Raw genomic sequence first — 18,440 nt, 5'->3', positions numbered from 1 at the left:
GATGGAGAGGACAAGTATTGTCCTAACAGATTTGCTGCAAGCAGAATATCAGGACGAGTGCTCATGCCCACAAATTAAAGACAACCAACAAGATTAGCATAGGGTTGATTTAAAGCTAATGATCCAACCTCAATATTTGCAGAAGTACTCCTAGTAGAGCTTGCAAGACAAGGAGTGTTTGCCGAATGTGCAGTAGCCAATCCAAACTTTTGAACAATATCTTGGATAAACTTTGTTTGACGAAGAAGCAAAATACCATTGTGACGATACCTTTGAACTTAAATACCAAGGTATGAATGGATGTCGCCAAGATCTACCATATCAAAGGCCGAGGATAAAACCTTTTTTACTTGTTGCATGAAAGATAGATTATTGGACACAAGTATAGTGTAATCAACGTAAAGGGCCAATATCACAAAATGGTTATCCACATTGCGCTTGATATAAAGATTTGGATCAGAGAAGCAAGAAACAAACCCGTGAGATGTGAGAAATTGATCAATCTTGATGTACCATGATCGTGAAGCTTGTTTTAGTCCATACAAAGCACGGTGGAGTTGGCATACAAGATGTTCCTTTCTGGGAATTGTAAATCCTTCAGGTTGCTCCATATATATTTCCTCCTTTAAGTCTCCATTAAGAAAAGCTATCTTAACATCCATTTTATGTATTTTCAAATCAAATTGAGTTGCAAAAGCTAGTAGTACTCGAATGCTTGTACTACAAACTCTACGGGTGAAAAAGTGTCATGATAGTCAATCCCTGTAATTTGTGAGTATCCCTTTGCAACTAAACGAGCTTTGAATTTATCAAAGGATCCATCTGCCTTTGTTTTAGTCTTGTAAACCCACTTACATTTGATAGGAGTACGATCAGAAGGTAGATTGGTAAGAACCCATGTACCTTTCGAGATCAAAGCCTCATATTCAGCTTCCATGGCTTCCTTCCATTGTTCCTTTTATGGATTTTCTGCATAAGTTGAAGGATCTTCACAAACAGCCAATACGTGATTAAAGGTTTCAAGATCATCACTCATCATATACATGATTTGCACCATGCTCAAGTTCAATAGAAAGATCAACATAGATATCAAGATCTATAGCAGTCTCCTTTGAAACTGTAGGATGAACATCAATAGACTTGTCTCCAATATCCATCAAAAGAGTGTTGTCATCATCATGCAAATCATTGTCCAAAAGTAGAAAAGAAAAAGAAGTGAGTAATGTTTTTGTATCATCAGCATCATTTGTGGACCACGAGCCTCCCATCAATTGCTTATTGAATATAGCATCTTGACTAACAATTGCCTTTTGAGAACTTGGATTGTAAAACTTGTAACCCTTTGAGTTGTTAGAATAACCAATAAAAATAACCTTCAAACCTGAAGGTTCTAGCTTGTGTCGTGTCTCTTTTGGGACATGAATATAAGCAATACACCCAAAGACTTTGAAATGTGCAACAGAAGGAGTTTGTCCTGTCCAAGCTATGATTGGAATCTTACCAGAAGGTGCAGTAGTTGGAAGATGATTTTGAACAAAAACAGTCAATACTGCTTCTGCCCAAAAAGAGCGAGATAATCCAGAATGAATAAGCATGCATTTGATTGCATTCAAAATTGTACGATTCTTTCGCTCTGCAACTCCATTCTATTGGTTGGGGAGAATATGGAATGGTGGATGCCATGGTTGATGCAATGATCATGAAATAAGTTGGAAATATATTCACCACCATTATCACTTCGAAGAATTTTGACTCTTTGACCAGTGTGATTCTCCACAGATATTTGGTACCTCTTAAATGTGTCCAATGCTTCTGATTTATGTCATAGCAAAAAGACATTTGTATACCGTGAATAGTCATCAATAAAAGTAATGAAGTAACGGTAGCAAGACTTGGATGGAGGAAAGGGTCCACAAATATCAGTATGAATGAGATCCAAAAGATTATTTGAATGAATATTTGTAGACATTGGAAATGGCTTACGATGATGTTTGCCTAGAGCACAATATTCACATATCCCCATATGCGGGTGGATGCGGGTGGGATTTGAGGTCCATACCTCTCAGAAGATCATGACGATGAATATCAAGAAGCTTTGAGAAATTTGAGTGAGCAAACCGATGATGCCATAGCTTACAATCCAAATCTCCTAGAGCTGTAACAACATTTACAACATCCTCATTCAATGAAGGTTCAAAGAGATTACCATGTCGAGGAGCAACCACAATAGTGGTGCCATCCTTTTCGATGCGACACTTTGTATTATCAAATCCAACAAATAGACCAAGATCCACAAGCCGCGCAACAGAAAGTAAGTTTCTTTGTAAATCAGGAACATATAAAACTCCTCACTCGCAGTATTTTGGTTGAGGAAGAAGTTTCCAAATACAAGGCAAGTTGTATTATCAGCAAGGATTTCATTCACGTGATCACGTTAACCGCGAAGTGGTAATAACACTAGTTAATAACACTCTCACACACTTGTTAATATCATAGATATTCACACAACCGGGAGAAACTTGCTATCCCGGTTTTCCCGGCGGGCTACTAGCTTGGCCCGACGGGCCACTGTTTAGCCCGGCGGGTTACTTATCTAGCCCGGCGGGCCTTTTTTTGCGCCAAAAACTTGGCTGTTTTGGAGGGACCTATATAAAGGGTTTCCCCTCACTTCCAAATGTGCTTTACCAAAGCACTTGGGTGGCTCACCTCAGGCTAAAAGACACAAGAGGTGAGTATAAATATTCTGGATTTTTGTTTGAAGCTTGTTAATAGTATTTTGTATTTTATAAGATTTTGATTGTAAATGGTTTATCGTATTTGTTACGTGGACTAGCAATGTCTCCTCTTGGGTGGTCTACTCGAGTGCCAATTGGTCTGGGTAGGAGCTTCCCTAGAGGAGGGTATAGGTGGTGAGATGTTCGGGACATCATCTCTATCTAGGGATGGATTGCCTCAAATGCATCTCACCAAACGTTTGGTTTCTTTAGGTCGACTAGCAATACCTCCTCTTGGGTGGTCTACTCGAGTGCCATTTGGTCTGGGTAGAAGCTTCTCTAGAGGAGGATATAGGTGGTGAGATGTTCGGGACATCATCTCTATTTAGGGATGGATTGTCTCAAATGCATCTCACCAAACGTTTGATTTCTTTAGGTTGACTAGCAATACCTCCTCTTGGGTGGTCTACTCGAGTGTCATTTGGTCTGGGTAGGAGCTTCTCTAGAGGAGGATATAGGTGGTGAGATGTTCGGGACATCATCTCTATTTAGGGATGGATTGCCTCAAATGCATCTCACCAAACGTTCGGTTGCATTGGCAAGAAGTGGGTTTTAGACTTTATAATTGCATATTTTAGTTTTACTCAGGCTGTTTTGGATCTCAAATCTTGCATGATTGTTGTTTAGGTGTTACAATGGTTGCTTCTTATTGCGGCACATCAACCCAACGAAGCAACAGACCATTAGAAACTAGTGGAGTTTCCTTGCAACGAGATATGACAGCACAAACTTTGAATGTTGCGTCTCAAAGTGGCAAGAGGAGGAGCGGAGGAAAATCACCGGGACCTGAATGGCAATTTGCTTCTAATCTTTCTAGATTTGTCGAATGGAAGTGTAATTTTTGTGGCTTGGTAAAATCTGGGGCTGCTCCCAGAATAAGGGAGCATTTGCTTGGCACTAGCACAAAAAATCCCGGAGGTAAATGCAAGGGTGCAGGAGCTGATGATGCTGCAAAGCGCCTTAGAGCTTTGATAAGTAAACAAGCATCACAAAACAAGAGGCCCAATCTCTGTGCAAGAAATCACCAATCGCCGAATTTGGCAGCATCAAGTGGAGGGATCTCCAACCAAGGAGTGACTCCAACACATACTACTTGCCAAAATGACACCCAAGGTCCAGATATCTCAATACCGATGGATGCATCTCCTGAGTTTCAGGTGGGTATGTCTCGTACCAGACAAACTAATCTAGTTGACAGCTTTCGTGCCACTGCTTTAGAGGATGCTCAACTTGCTTTAGCGAAAGCGATCTTCTTTACTGGTTCTTCATTGTCTATGGTCACGAAAGATTCATGGAAGATGGCTTGGAAGAAGATTGGAGAATATGGACCTGGGTTTTGTCCACCAACTTATCACCACATGCGAAATCCATTACTTGACAAGTGCTATGACAACACACGGGAAAGCGTTCAAAGACTCATAATTGACACCACAAATCAGTCTGGATGCACAATTGTCAGTGATGGTTGGTCGAATGCCCAAAGACGTCCATTGATAAATGTAATGTTGGTATGTCCTCGTGGGGAATGCTTTATCAAAGCTGTTGATAGCTCCGGGGAAATTAAATCTGGTCAATTTATCGCCGATATCATTGGTGATGCTATCGACCAAGTTGGGTCTGAAAATGTGCTTCAAGTGATTATGGATAATGCAGCTAATTGTCGAGCAGCAGGTCGTATGTTGGAATCTCGATTTTCCAATATCTATACATTTGGTTGTAACACTCATAGCCTTAACTTGGTGTTACAAGATTGGTACAAAAATGCTGATACAGAGTGGTTCAAGGAGATTATCGATAGTGCAAGTAAGATTGTCAAATTTGTGCTCAAACGGCAACGTGTTTTAGATATGTATCGTCAACGCATGGAAACTATGCTAAAGTTGCCTTGTGAAACCAGATTTTGCACTAATTTTTATATGCTTCAATCTCTCCTAAGAAATAGGAATGCAGTCATGGAAACCTTTGTGTGTGCTGGCTTCTCTGAGTGGGAGGTTGACCAGTCCGAAAAGGTTAAAGAAAAGGTGAGGTACATGCGATCTTTGATATCGGATCGTAGTTTATGGGAGGAAGCAGCAGATTGTTATCATGTTATGATGCCAGTTATGCTTGCTTTGCGCCAGTTGGATTCTAGATTGCCAAATATCGGGAAGGTTTGGATGGCGTGGTGGTCCATTCAAGAAAGCCTCGCAAACCCAGAGGAGCCCACTAAAACTGTTGTCAAGCATTGGAGTCCTCCATTCACCAGAGCAAGGAGAAATATCTTGGCCAAGTACGTAAGCGCTCGGTGGGTAGGAGCACATAGTCCATTGCATAGTGTTGCATATTGTCTTGACCCAGAATACTGGCATATGGACGTGAATGCCCTAGATGAGGAGGTAATCGATGATTTCTATGATGTTGTGGAGCGATTTTATGAAGGTCCAGATGAGCAAGCAACAGCGGTAATTGAGCTAACCAAGTATAAATTGAAAGAAGGTAGATTTGCCTTGGAGTTTGTGCAAAAGCTTGCTAAGGAACAGCCTGCTTGGAAATGGTGGATGTTGAATGGGGGAAGTGTTCCAACTTTGCGACGCTTAGCTGTGAGAGTGCTTGCGCAATGTGCTTCGAATTCTAGTTCTGAACGTAATTGGAGCAGTTACAAGTATGTGCATTCTATTAGCAGAAATCGTTTATTGAGTGATAGAGCTGAGAAGTTGGTGTATATGTATTGTAATGATAAATTGGTGAAGTCAATTGAGTCAGATGATTACAACGAAGAGATGCCTAAGTGAACATATGACATTACTCAGGATGAGTATGATGCAGAAGAGAATGGAGATGTAGAGCCTAATGTCCCACATACGAGCGATAACTTGTGCTTTATTGAAGAGATAGAAGAAAACTTGCAACCCGATTTTGGTGTTAGTAAAGCCACCCCCGCAGACGCTCCTCACGTTTGATGTAATCATGTTAGTTTTGACACACTCCAATGTAATCCGTCTTGCAACAACTGGATATCAAACATGTTGGTGAACATTTTAGAGATAATGGTTTTTAGTCATGTCATGTTAAACTTAGAATACGAAATCATGTTAGTTTTGACACACTCCAATGTAATCCGTCTTGCAACAACTGGATATCAAACATGTTGGTGATCAATTTAGAGAGTATGGTTTTTAGTCATGTCATGTTAAACTTAGAATACGAAATCATGTTAGTTTTGAGACACTCCAAAGTAATCCGTCTTGCAACAACTGGATATCAAACATGTTGGTGATCAATTTAGAGAGTATGGTTTTTAGTCATGTCATGTTAAACTTAGAATACGAAATCATGTTAGTTTTGACACACTCCAATGTAATCCGTCTTGCAACAACTGGATATCAAACATGTTAGTGTCAATTTAGAGAGTATGGTTTTTAGTCATGTCATGTTAAACTTAGAATACGAAATCATGTTAGTTTTGAGACACTCCAAAGTAATCCGTCTTGCAACAACTGGATATCAAACATGTTAGTGTCAATTTAGAGAGTATGGTTTTTAGTCATGTCATGTTAAACTTAGAATACGAAATCATGTTAGTTTTGACACACTCCAATGTAATCCGTCTTGCAACAACTGGATATCAAACATGTTAGTGTCAATTTAGACAGTATGGTTTTTAGTCATGTCATGTTAAACTTAGAATACGAAATCATGTTAGTTTTGACACACTCCAATGTAATCCGTCTTGCAACAACTGGATATCAAACATGTTGGTGATCAATTTAGAGAGTACATGGTTTTTAGTCATGTCATGTTAAACTTAGAATACGAAATCATGTTAGTTTTGACACACTCCAAAGTAATCCGTCTTGTAACAACAGGATATCAAACATGTTAGTGTCAATTTAGAGAGTATGGTTTTTAGTCATGTCATGTTAAACTTAGAATACGAAATCATGTTAGTTTTGACACACTCCAAAGTAATCTGTGTGCATGTGTTTGTGTGTGTGCGAGAGAGAGAGAGAGAGAGAGAGAGAGAGAGATAGAGAGAGAGCATTGGAAATCTTTTGAACAAAGTTGCCGAATCTTGTTAAATTCCAGGGTTGCATTTAAGAGAGAGATAAGTTTAAATGCGGCTCTAACTCGTCCATGTGTCGTGCATTGGTCAACCGATCATAGTCGGCACCCAATTTAAAACATATATACAAATTTTTGTGAAATTCTTTGCCGCACAAAGCACACGTAGTACTGTTGACCATGTGTTGCAAAAGACAGGTCAAGTGGTACATGTGCCCACATGGGACAGTGTAGTGGCCAGACCATGAGTGAAAGAAACTATAACAAATAGGGCATGGTCCGCCACTTTCGTGCCCATGTAGAGGTGGTTGCTCCAAACTATTCGGGTGTTCAAATGCCGTCATAGGAGAGTTTGCATGGCCTTGCTCATCCATTTGCGTTATGCGTCTCTTCAAGAGCTTGTTCTCTCTTAGTATATCTCTAGCGCTTGAACTTTCAGGTGCTTGCCCGCGCTCTGGTGCTGCTTCCGTCTGTTGAGGGCCTTGGGTGCCTCTAATTTGGTTGATTTGAGTTTGAAGCTCATCAACCGTGTGATGAACTTCCATTGAGGCTCCAAGAATGGCCAGTTGCAACTCATCTTGAGGCATAGTGATTGACTCACTCCGAATGTCTTCCACATGTAGATGAGGAGGTCGAGAGCTAAAGTCTACAACTGAATTCTGCACAAATTGTGCATATAGCATTTTAGCAAACCAGAGGGGACAGTCACCGTGATGCATGGGTTGGGCCATGACATCCACAAAAATGCGCTCCGCATGCTCGATAATTAAAGGAACACTACATTGTGTCAGCTTCAAGCGCCCTTTTTTTATGGCATCATTGGAGACGTCAGGCCAGATGCTCTTGACCATCTCTTTGGACACATTCTTGTTTACTTGGGCATACTGTAATCCATGGGCCGGTGCCCATTTGGAGGTGCGTCTGGCAATACGTGCCGCATCATTCACAGTGCCACTGCCCGAGATTTGCTTTAAGCGTTCAAATGCCTTCTTTGCGGCTTCATTATTATCAGCCATCTGAGAAAAAGTATGTATACACTTTAAGTTTATAGAATCAATGTTAATTTAGGAATAGCTTTAAAGTTATTTTCAGATGTTAGGTATAAGTTTATAAAATCAATGTTTATTTACTGCAAACTTGTTATTTTCAAATACTCAGAGAGAGAGAGAGAGAGAGAGAGAGAGAGAGAGAGAGAGAGAGAGAGAGAGAGAGAGAGAATTGGGATCAAAATAATATTTAACAATTGGGACCAAAATAGTGTCAGTCGATTAAAGGCAGGTCATGGAATAGATAGCCAACCAAAACATATCATTTACAAGAGGCTTTATAATAAGTGTGGTGTCATCTCAGATAGTGGACGTAAGCATGCAGCAGGTGACACTTCCAAATTCTTCAATTGCTCCTCAAAATCTGCCATGGTCTTCCTATCTTCCTTTGATGGCGTCATATAGGCAGCCGTCCATTCCTTAATCAAATTTGTGTGGATGGCAGTTTTACCCACCCACGGCACTTTGGTCATTTCTGCAAACTCAGCACAAAATAATGTAAACTTTTCAATCACCCAAGTCAAGCAGAAGACATCTGATGCCTTGCTCCATGGACAAGGGGACCTTACATCTGCGAGCTCAGGGGCTCTCCAGGGGCGTTGATCGTGCTCTGCTTTGTTGGCGATATTTGTGGGTTTGAACTCAATCCCATCCCTCAATGCAAGACCCCAGTCAATGATGCCTACCCGTGGCACCCCTTCTTTGGTGAAATCTAACATTATATTCCAGGGGTGGCAATCATTGTGGATGATCCCTTCAGCAAGTGCAAAGGCCATGGTATTCACAAGGGCACAGATAAGCTCGGGAGCATGAAAAATCAAAGACTTGTATCGCTCCATTTCATGAGGAGCCACTTGTTTTTTCTTGTATCTGTTGCCTTTGCCTGCAGCAAGCATGGAACTGAGGGTCCCCTTAGGAGGCGGAACACACTCCATTATATCTCCAAGACTTCCCCCATTAAAGAGGGGGAAGAGCAGTATCCATGGCTCCTTCCTTGTGTGCCCAATGGCGCGCACTATGCCCCTGTGGGTTAGGTCGATTGAAGCCTCCTGAGCAAAAGACTTCAATTGAGCCCTTCGGCTACCAAGGAATTGCTTTGCACAATAAGAAATGCCTTCTGGAAACCAGTCGGTATATACGTCGGAATGTGCGTCGGTATACGCGACGGGACACGAAAATTTGAAAAAACCCCGCCCTACTTGTCCCAGAACTTTGTAGAGTCAATAGTTACATATCCACTTGCATGGCGTTTTATCGTTGCATCTGGCCCTTTTTCCACCACGTTCATTGCCATTTGACATCCAAAACATACACAAAGAAGCGACGAAAGTCAAGCCTAAATATGTCTTGGATTATGCCACAATAATCATCCATTTTTTCATTAGCTCCCTCAGCTACTAATGACACCGCAATCTTGTGTATTTCTCTTTTCATCAATTCTTTGTGTTTGAAAATGCTTGCCTTCACACCATATAGCATTGAACATAGTGCACTGGACCAAAATAGAAGCAATCTTTGTGTAAGCAATGTGAATAAATATTAAAAGCAAATCACTTACAACTAATGCAAAACATTAGTTCTATGTACCTTTGACATGCATCCTCGTGCATACTCCCATTCTTCCGCCGTGATATGCAGCCCCTCGTCGCTCTCTGCTCTCTCCATTTCCTCATGCAACCAATCAACATGGATATCATTCGGAAGTGTTGCTAGATGCTTAGGGTACGCCTTCCGAGAGCCATGTTGCCTCCGAAAGAGAGCTCTTTCTGCTTGCCTTTTTGTCTTTGCATCCTCATATCTTGTAACCCATCTGCTCATCACATCACTATTAAGGATACAAGTGAAATTGAGATCATCAATCAATGTTCTGTCAATTACTTTACTCTGTCCTTTTTCTTGAGGCACAATAGAGGTCATCCTCAAGTCCTCTTCATTGCTCCATAGTCGTGGCAAAGAGCTGTCCACCTGACCAAGAAATTCTAAAATATATACAAGAGACTCTTGTATCAACCAACCCTCGGCCATGCTTCCTTCAGGCCTTGCACTTTGCCTCACAAAGTCTTTTAAGGTCTTCATGAAGCGCTCTAGGAAGAACATCCAGCGTGCATGCACAGTACCACATAAAGCAATTTCGTCCACTAAATGCACAATGAGATGTAGTTGACTTGTGAGAATGGTTCGCGGAAAAGTCTCCTCTACCAAACAAACCACCTCCACTGCCATAACACGCGCATCATCCAACGTGGCTGGATCAATTGCTTTGGAACTAACATATCTGAAAAATAAATAAATAGTACGTTATACCTCATGCACGTTCATTTTGCAAGGTATAATGAAGGGTGATCTGAGCATGGGTTTTACATACCTCACAAGCTCGCCCATCTTATAAATACATTTTTTCAAACTCTTATTTGCACAATGGTCGATGCTAGTAGGTAGTATGAACTGCGCACATAAGAGAACATGTATGTATGGTTTATGGCATTACAAAATTTAATTTCAACATACGTACAAGACTTGGAAAACACTTACTTGAAGCATCTTGTGCCAATCGTGGGACTTTAACCCATATAGTTGCTCAACGCCTCTTTTCTTAGTGGTTGTAAAGGCTCCCTTCAATGATCTCATGCATCCAGTGGGAGTACACAAAGTGGTGGAAGGTTGTAATTCACCAACACAACTGGCCACACGCCGTATGCGGTGCTTTTGAAACCAAATGGATTCACTCCATCCATACCCAGGCCAAGTCTCAAGTTTCTGGGCTCTGTTTTAAAGCTGGGCCACTCATCTTCAATATGCTTCCAAGCAGGAGTGTCTGCGGGAATTCTCCACATGCCATCATCCGATCGATGTGAGGAATGCCATGACATGAGCTCTGCTATGGATTTGCACTTGAACATGTGTTTGATGCGAGGAATTATAGGAAAGTGTCGCAAGACTTTACGAGGTACATCAAAACTCTTCATATCTGTTCTGTACCTTGCTTCACCCCACAAGTGGGACAATGTAGAGCCTCCTTATGCGTCCCACGAAAGAGAATGCAATCATTGACGCATGCATGTATTTTATCATAATCCAGTCCTCCAAGAGATGTCACATAGCGCCTCGCTATGTCTCTTGAGGTGGGTAGTCTATTTTCCTTTGGAAGCATGTTTGATAATAGCCTGCATCCAATATCATCAATTATAATTAGTCTTAAATCCTAAACCTTAAACCACTAATTCAAATTTGTAAGTTAGAATGCTTACTTCAATAATGTGTCAAGACTTGCATTGCTCCATCCATAAACTGTTTGTATATTAAGTAGTTCAAGTGAAGCACGTAAAACAAAGAATGTGCACCCTTCAAACACCGGTGTCGATGAAGCCTTATAAAGATGCTCTTGTTCCATATCATCGTCGTCCATACCTTTGGGATCATCCTTAAAAAGATTCCGCACCATATCATCAAGCACCTCCTCTTCCACAACTTCGTGGGGTGCAGGGCTATTGTCATCCCTTTCCCACTCATCTCTGACAATAGATCCCAAAGCTCCAGCATCATCTTGTCGATGCTTTACGTGCTCTCGTCACGCGTAGGGTACCATGTTAGGGTGTGGTACTGCATCCTGCTTCAATTAGAGTTTATATATTACAACTCTATTAATTTAATTTGGATACCATGAGTCATTTGAATACCATCAATTTACATCTACTCACCTCTAAACCTGTTTGATTCCATTCTCCATACATGGAGATGTGATTCAAGGTAATTCGACGTGCTCGTACAATGCATCCTTGACATCGATTACACATACATTTGATCCGTTGTCCCAACCACACATCGCGATTACGATGACGCATTGTCTCATCTTTCCCAGAACTGCTTAAAGAGGTTGATGACATCCTATGTACAAACCAAAAAACACAAAATCATAATATGTTTTTAATGAAAGTATAAAAATCGCGTGTATTGACGCGGCTATTTCCTAAAAATTGTGTGTATTAACGCGGCTACTTCCTAAAAATCGCGTGTATTAACGCGGGTAATTCCTGTAAAACGCGTGTATAAACGCAGCTAAAATATCATACACGCGAATATACACGCGTTTATAAACGCGACGGTATGTTTAAACTAAAAATAGCCCGCCTTCCCCAAATATAGATTTTGAACTAACATATCAACACTGCTTTCGTTTTCGCCTTTTCCAACAGTAACGAAACCTAAGTGCAAGGAGGGAGCAGAGAAAGGAGCACACACGGGAGAAGGAGGGAGCAGAGAAGGAGCAGAGAAGACTCACTTTTTCAAAGGTGAGTCAGTTTGTCCTGTGCCTTGTCTCTTTCCTCAGATTTGTTTAGTGTTACTTTTAACATAATTGAATTTCATACATAGAGGTATGCATAAAAGATGAATATTTTTTTATTTTATTATAAAATTATAAAGAAAAAAAATGATTATTTTATTATAAAAAGTTATTTTCAATATATTGAATTTCGTGCATAGAAATGAAAAAAATAAATAAATTATTATTTTATTATAAAAATATTACCAAAAAAATAATTATTTTATTGTAAAAGTGTTACTTTTATCACAATTGAAATTCTTGCATAGAGGTATGCATAAAGGATGAGTTAGGATGTGATAAGATGAGTTAAGATGTGATAAGAGGTGTATGAGATGTGATAAGAGATGTATGAGATGTGATAAGATGAGATAAGATGCATATGAGATGAGTTAGGATGTGATAAGAGGAGTTAGGATGTGATAAGAGGTGTATGAGATGTGATAAGATGAGTTAAGATGTGATAAGAGGTGTATGAGATGTGATAAGATGAGATAAGATGCATATGAGATGAGTTAGGATGTGATCAGAGGAGTTAGGATGTGATAAGAGGTGTATGAGATGTGATAAGAGGTGTATGAGATGTGATAAGATGAGTTAAGATGTGATAAGAGGTGTATGAGATGTGATAAGAGGTGTATGAGATGTGATAAGATGAGATAAGATGCATATGAGATGAGTTAGGATGTGATAAAGAGGAGTTAGGATGTGATAAGAGGTGTATGAGATGTGATAAGAGGTGTATGAGATGTGATAAGATGAGTTAAGATGTGATAAGAAGTACATGAGATGTGATAAGATGAGATAAGATGTATATGAGATGAGTTAGGTTGTGATAAGATGAGTTAAGATGTGATAAGATGTGTATGGAATGAGATAAGAAGTGTATGTGATGAGATAAGATGTATATGGGTTGTCATAAGGTGAAAATGGATGTGATGTAAAAGAATAGATGTGAAGGCGTATGGGGCTATATGAATGGGAAGGAAAAAAAATAGATGTATGTATGTGGAGTATGGATGTGAATGTGCATGTAGATGTAGATGTACGAATGAGGATGTGGATGTATGCATATGGATGTGTATGTATGGATGTATGCATGTAGATGTGGATGTATGCATATGGATGTGTATGTATGGATGTATGCATGTAGATGTGGATGTATGCATGTGGATGTGTATGTATGGATGTATGTATATGGATGTGGATGTATGAGCATTGAGTAAGGATGTGAAAATGGATGTATGAGCATTGAGTAAGGATGTGTATATGGATGTGGATGTATGCATGTGGATGTGAAAATGGATGTATGCATGGATGTGTATGAAGAATAATGAAGGTGAATGTGTATGGAAAATAATGTGTTGTTGACATGAATGAATGGAAAATAATGTGTATGGGAAATAATGTGTTGTTGACATGAATGGATGAGAACGAGTACATATGAAGGGAATGTGGAATAAGTGATGTGGATTGAGGAGGGATAATGTGGAAAGATGGAATTCGATATAGAAAATGTATTTTGTGACTATTTGCAAATGACTGTTTTATGTCAAGAATGCTGGGAATGCATTTGACCGTCTTGTGATCAAGGTCGTGGAGACCTAACTGATGAAGTTGCAACTGCTGTGACGGAGAGTCAATGGAGGACGTCTCGCGCAGCAAGGTCGGCCGAGTTCTTGACCAGCCTCGGTGCGATTAAAATGGTGAGCTTCCGGTACGGTGGATGAGGGGCCAAGGAAGCGGCCTATGAGTGAAGCGCTAGGTCACCTGCGTAGGATCCTAGAGGGTGCTGACCATACGGTGCTCAGGCTCTGGGTCGCCCAGGATACCCACGCGTGCGTCGAGGAAGATATTGGAACAAGGAGTAAGAGTTGTTTTCTGAACCGGGCATGGATCTGGTTGACTGACCTTGCTGGTCCTCAACGGATGAGTCCACGGCTCTTTATATGGATCTGTTGGTTGATCTTGCTGATCTTCAACGAGAGTCCATCTTGATAAGTGATTATATTACCGAGTATTATGGGCTAGGAACTATTGAAAAGGCCCCTGTCTGGACACGTGGTGAGCGTTCTAGTTGCCAATGATGCCATAGATACTCTGATGAAGGAATGATGGGAAATTGAATCAACCGGATAAATTGGAAGATTGTGATCAGTGATACTATGGTTTTATTAAAGGATTGTTTTTGGTTGAATCTGTAAAAAGGCAATTTCATATTGGGTGTGTAAGTGGTGTGACTAGTTTTATAATTGCATGAACTTCCGGCTAGGGGGCCTTGGAACTCTTTTCCTTGGTACCCAGGACAAAACCTAACCAAATTCTTAATTGGATCCCATCACTACAGTGGTTGGGAGCGGTTGGCTAACCCATGGGACTGGATGGGGTTAGGCTGGACTGATGGATCCGTAAATCGAGACTCAACTTTTGTTATTACAATAGATAAAGTAAATCCCGGACAGTAACTGTTCTATGGATAGGAATCAACGGCTGTGCCTCTTGAATGGGGAAAAAAGCGTTGATCCCAATGATCCAAGTGCAAGTTTCTTCCTTGATCTGATCAAGTATCTTGTAGATACAATTGGATCAGCTTGATCAGAAATGATCTTGACTACGTTAGAGTAAAAAGTTATCCTGGTGGAATCACCCGTGCTTTCCGGTAAAGGAAGTTTTTCCGGATTCGGTTTTGGAACAACCGACGGATTAGTCTCTTATCCGGATATCCGTGGGTGAGGCCCGAGTGTGGGACCCCTGTCCCGCGCGAGAAGTGCTACTTCCGCTGCTAGTACCCCGAATCCGTTGCTCGGTGGGAACAAGGATCTCACAAGAAGAGGGAAGGCACTTTCACATGGAGCATGCGGATTCTAAAAGAAACACATTTGATTGTGGTGTGATGGCAACTTTTGAGCAAGAAAGTCAAGCTAGTAAACATGATACCAATGTCATAGAGGAAAATCTTGAGTATTGTGGAACTATTCAAGATATTCTTGAGGTTGTATTTAGAGCATTTAGTCTATTCATCTTTGATGTCAAATGATTAAAGGTGATATATAGAGGAGCTGAAGCAACCGTAAATGGTTAAAGGTGATATATAGAGGAGCTTAAGCAACCGTAAAGAAACATCCACCAAATGGGTTCTTTCAAATTGATTCCACCAAGTTTTGGAATGATAAGAAAGATACTTTTGTACTATCTCAACATTGTCAATAGGTTAGTAACCCAACCAATCCAGAAATAAATCTTGATGTAGTATAATAAAAGTGTAACCCCCTTTGCTTTGTAATATTAGGTTGTATTTCACGCCGATTGAATTGATCCAAAGTGGTGGTATGTTATACAAGTTTCCCCTCATCCAAAACATATCTTTCAAGATTAAGATGTAGAGGTTGAATCTGTGGATGAGTTGCAAGTACTACCTCAAATCGGCTCATTGGAAGAAGACGATAAAGAAAACATTTTGCAGGAGACCGATCAAGAGAATGAGGAACATCAATCTGAAGAACATGACGAGTCACCTATCAATCATGACAATGCTTCATTGGATAATGATGGTGATATTAATATAGAACCCCATCTTCTCATTGAGCTTCCATTAGATATAGACATTGATGAAGCAACACATATGGATTTATTTTATGGTCTCCACGTGCTTTTTTCTTTTCCTAAGTTGAGATCTGGATGCCTTTAGGTCTTCTGCGTGTGTTCTCCTTGTGGCATCCATCTAATCTTGTCTTTTCTTTAGATCAACATGGGCTATCAAAGGTGATGTTCAACTCATTGACTGTCATTTTTCCTCCTTTTCCTCTTGTGTTCTTGGCAGGGGTTGTTGAATCAATCTCCTTCTTGCGGGATTTTATTGTCAACCCATATTGCCTTTGTTGCTCCTTGTACTCTATCATTAGACCGCCTCCAACTCTTCAATCTATGCTTTGAGAGCGGCCTCATCTCCAGCTCTTTCTTCTAGCTTTTTTGTGACTGTCCAGGCATGCTCTCGTAGCTCATCATCGGGAACTATATCCATTGACGATCCTTTGTATAATACTAGCTCCTTTCCCTTCCCCTCAGACTGCTCCTATGTCTTTTTCCCATCACCTTTCAACTCGATGAATCTTTTCTTCCATGTCTCTACTTCCAGTCTAAGCTATTCATGTTGATCTTGTAGCTCCTTTTCCTTGCTGGTGTCTGCTTTATTGGGTCTTGCCTCCTTGGTTGTGGGAAGTAGTCTCGAGGACTCTTGTAGGGAAAGCTCTTTTCAACTTTCCTGTGTCTGGATTTTTGGATCTGCCATCCAGATTTTTGTCTTACCTCTAGAAAGGGAACTCTCCCTACACTGCATTACCACTGTCAATTTTTCCATATATCCACCCCACCACACCTCCTTTAGGTCCTCCATGGAGTGGCTTTCCCATTTTTCAATTTTTTTTCTTCCAATTCATAAACTTCTAGGAACTCCTCGGCATCCAGGACTGCTAGTTAGGCGTCTGCCTTGACTAGCTTCACTTTGTCTCTATCTACCCTAGCATGCACCTCTCTTATGATTCTATGTGCTCTTCTCTTGATCAAGAGGATTTTTCCCTCTACCCTAGATTGGCTTTCCTTGGCCCTATCCATCTCCTCGTGGTATGGATGATTGTATCTTGCTCCCTGACCACTACATGTAGCTTAGTGATTTGCTTCAGTCCATCTGCCGACATCTTTGCAAATAATTGAGGCATCCCTGCACCTAGTCTGGTAAAAGGACTCTAAAAAATTTGCAGGACAGGGTGTAGGGAGCTCATCATCTTGTGCTTCCACACCACAATATTTTGTGGTGCCTATCCCAATTGAAGGCATTCTGTGTTTGTGGCATCGTGCTGTGTCTGTTTCGGCCGTGGGCATTCCGAGGTTGCTATTTCCTATACTGCCCTTCTAGCTTCTATGTGAGTATTGACTTGCCAATGTCAACAAATTCCTTTTTTAACTTCTTGCTGCTCTTTTCTTCCACTAACTTCCCCTTCTTTCCCTTCTTCTTTTCCTCGAACTCAAAAATCCTCTTCTTTCTGGTTATTGTCTTTCTAGAGCTCCCTTCTTGCTAGGATCTTGCCTCTATCTCCTCCCTTTGTCCTGTGTCTTCTTTCATGCTTGCCTCCTCCTTTTGGCTCTCTTCCTCCTTTAGAGCTCCTAGTTGCAGTGCTTAAAAGAGTGCTATTAGGGGCGGACCTTTTTCTTGGTGTTTGGGTGGGTGACTTTTCCGATCTAGTCTTTTAGGTTATTGTAAAGTACCTCTACCACACCCAAGCCATTGTCCCTACCTCTACTATGCTTTTACCAATCCAAAGGCTTTTCTAAACATACAGTATGGCTTGTGGGATCCTTGTGGGTGAGATTGTGTCAGAATACACAGTGGAGATGATGACCAGATATGGGAACACAAGAGCAAAATGCAGTGTAAAAAATCACAGCACAAGAGAGAGAGAGATAGAGGCGTGTAACTCTGCTCTATATACACACAAGAAGATCCCGAGTATGATACAAAATGGAATGGGGGACTGGGGGCCATTTTATATGGCCCCATATACCCAGTCGGCCTGTGCTAAAGGTAGCCGACTGGCCCTGAAACTCCACGACCAGCAAATGCAGCCAGTCAGCCAGTTGTGAGCGGTCGGCCATCACATAAATGGAGCCGTGGACCAGTGCCATCAGTCGGCCAGCTACTGGGTCCCCTGCCATCTCACGGCTGCCTCCCAAGCCACAAAAAAATGGAAAAAAATACGGAGAGTGGGGAAAAATGAGAAAACACCTCATAAGGGCGGGCACACCCACAACAAAGGCCCTGGTGTATAAAAATAGACAGGAGATTAATTCTAGCACCCCCTCTCAGCTCCTGGCTATGAAACCAACCACAGGGAGCTGGGGTGCCGCTTGAGCAAATCCTGAGATAGTAACTTCGTGAAAAGGTCCCCACCGTACTGTCCTCCGTCGAACAGAACTCTAGCAAGATGTCATCAGTAATGATCTATTCACGAACAAAGTGCCTCTCTGGATGACCATGGGTTCCTCCAGTGGAAGCCCAAACCTGCAATGCAACCTCTGCATCCTCACCACCTCACAAGCAGCATCACAACAAGCAGCCCGGTACTCTGCCTCTATCCTCGACAAGGCAAAAGATGATTGTCTCTTACTGCTCCGTAAAACTGCTCCTGGGCCTGAAGTAGATCTCCTCGTGTCCGGATCTCCTCCCCAAACTGAGTCACTCCAACCGTGGCGTCGGACTCCATC

Source organism: Cibotium barometz, chromosome 47 (genome assembly GCF_041138505.1).
Source record: "Cibotium barometz isolate CiBa-2024 chromosome 47, ASM4113850v1, whole genome shotgun sequence".
NCBI classification, from domain to species: domain Eukaryota; kingdom Viridiplantae; phylum Streptophyta; class Polypodiopsida; order Cyatheales; family Cibotiaceae; genus Cibotium; species Cibotium barometz.
Note: the sequence above shows the minus strand (reverse complement) of the source record.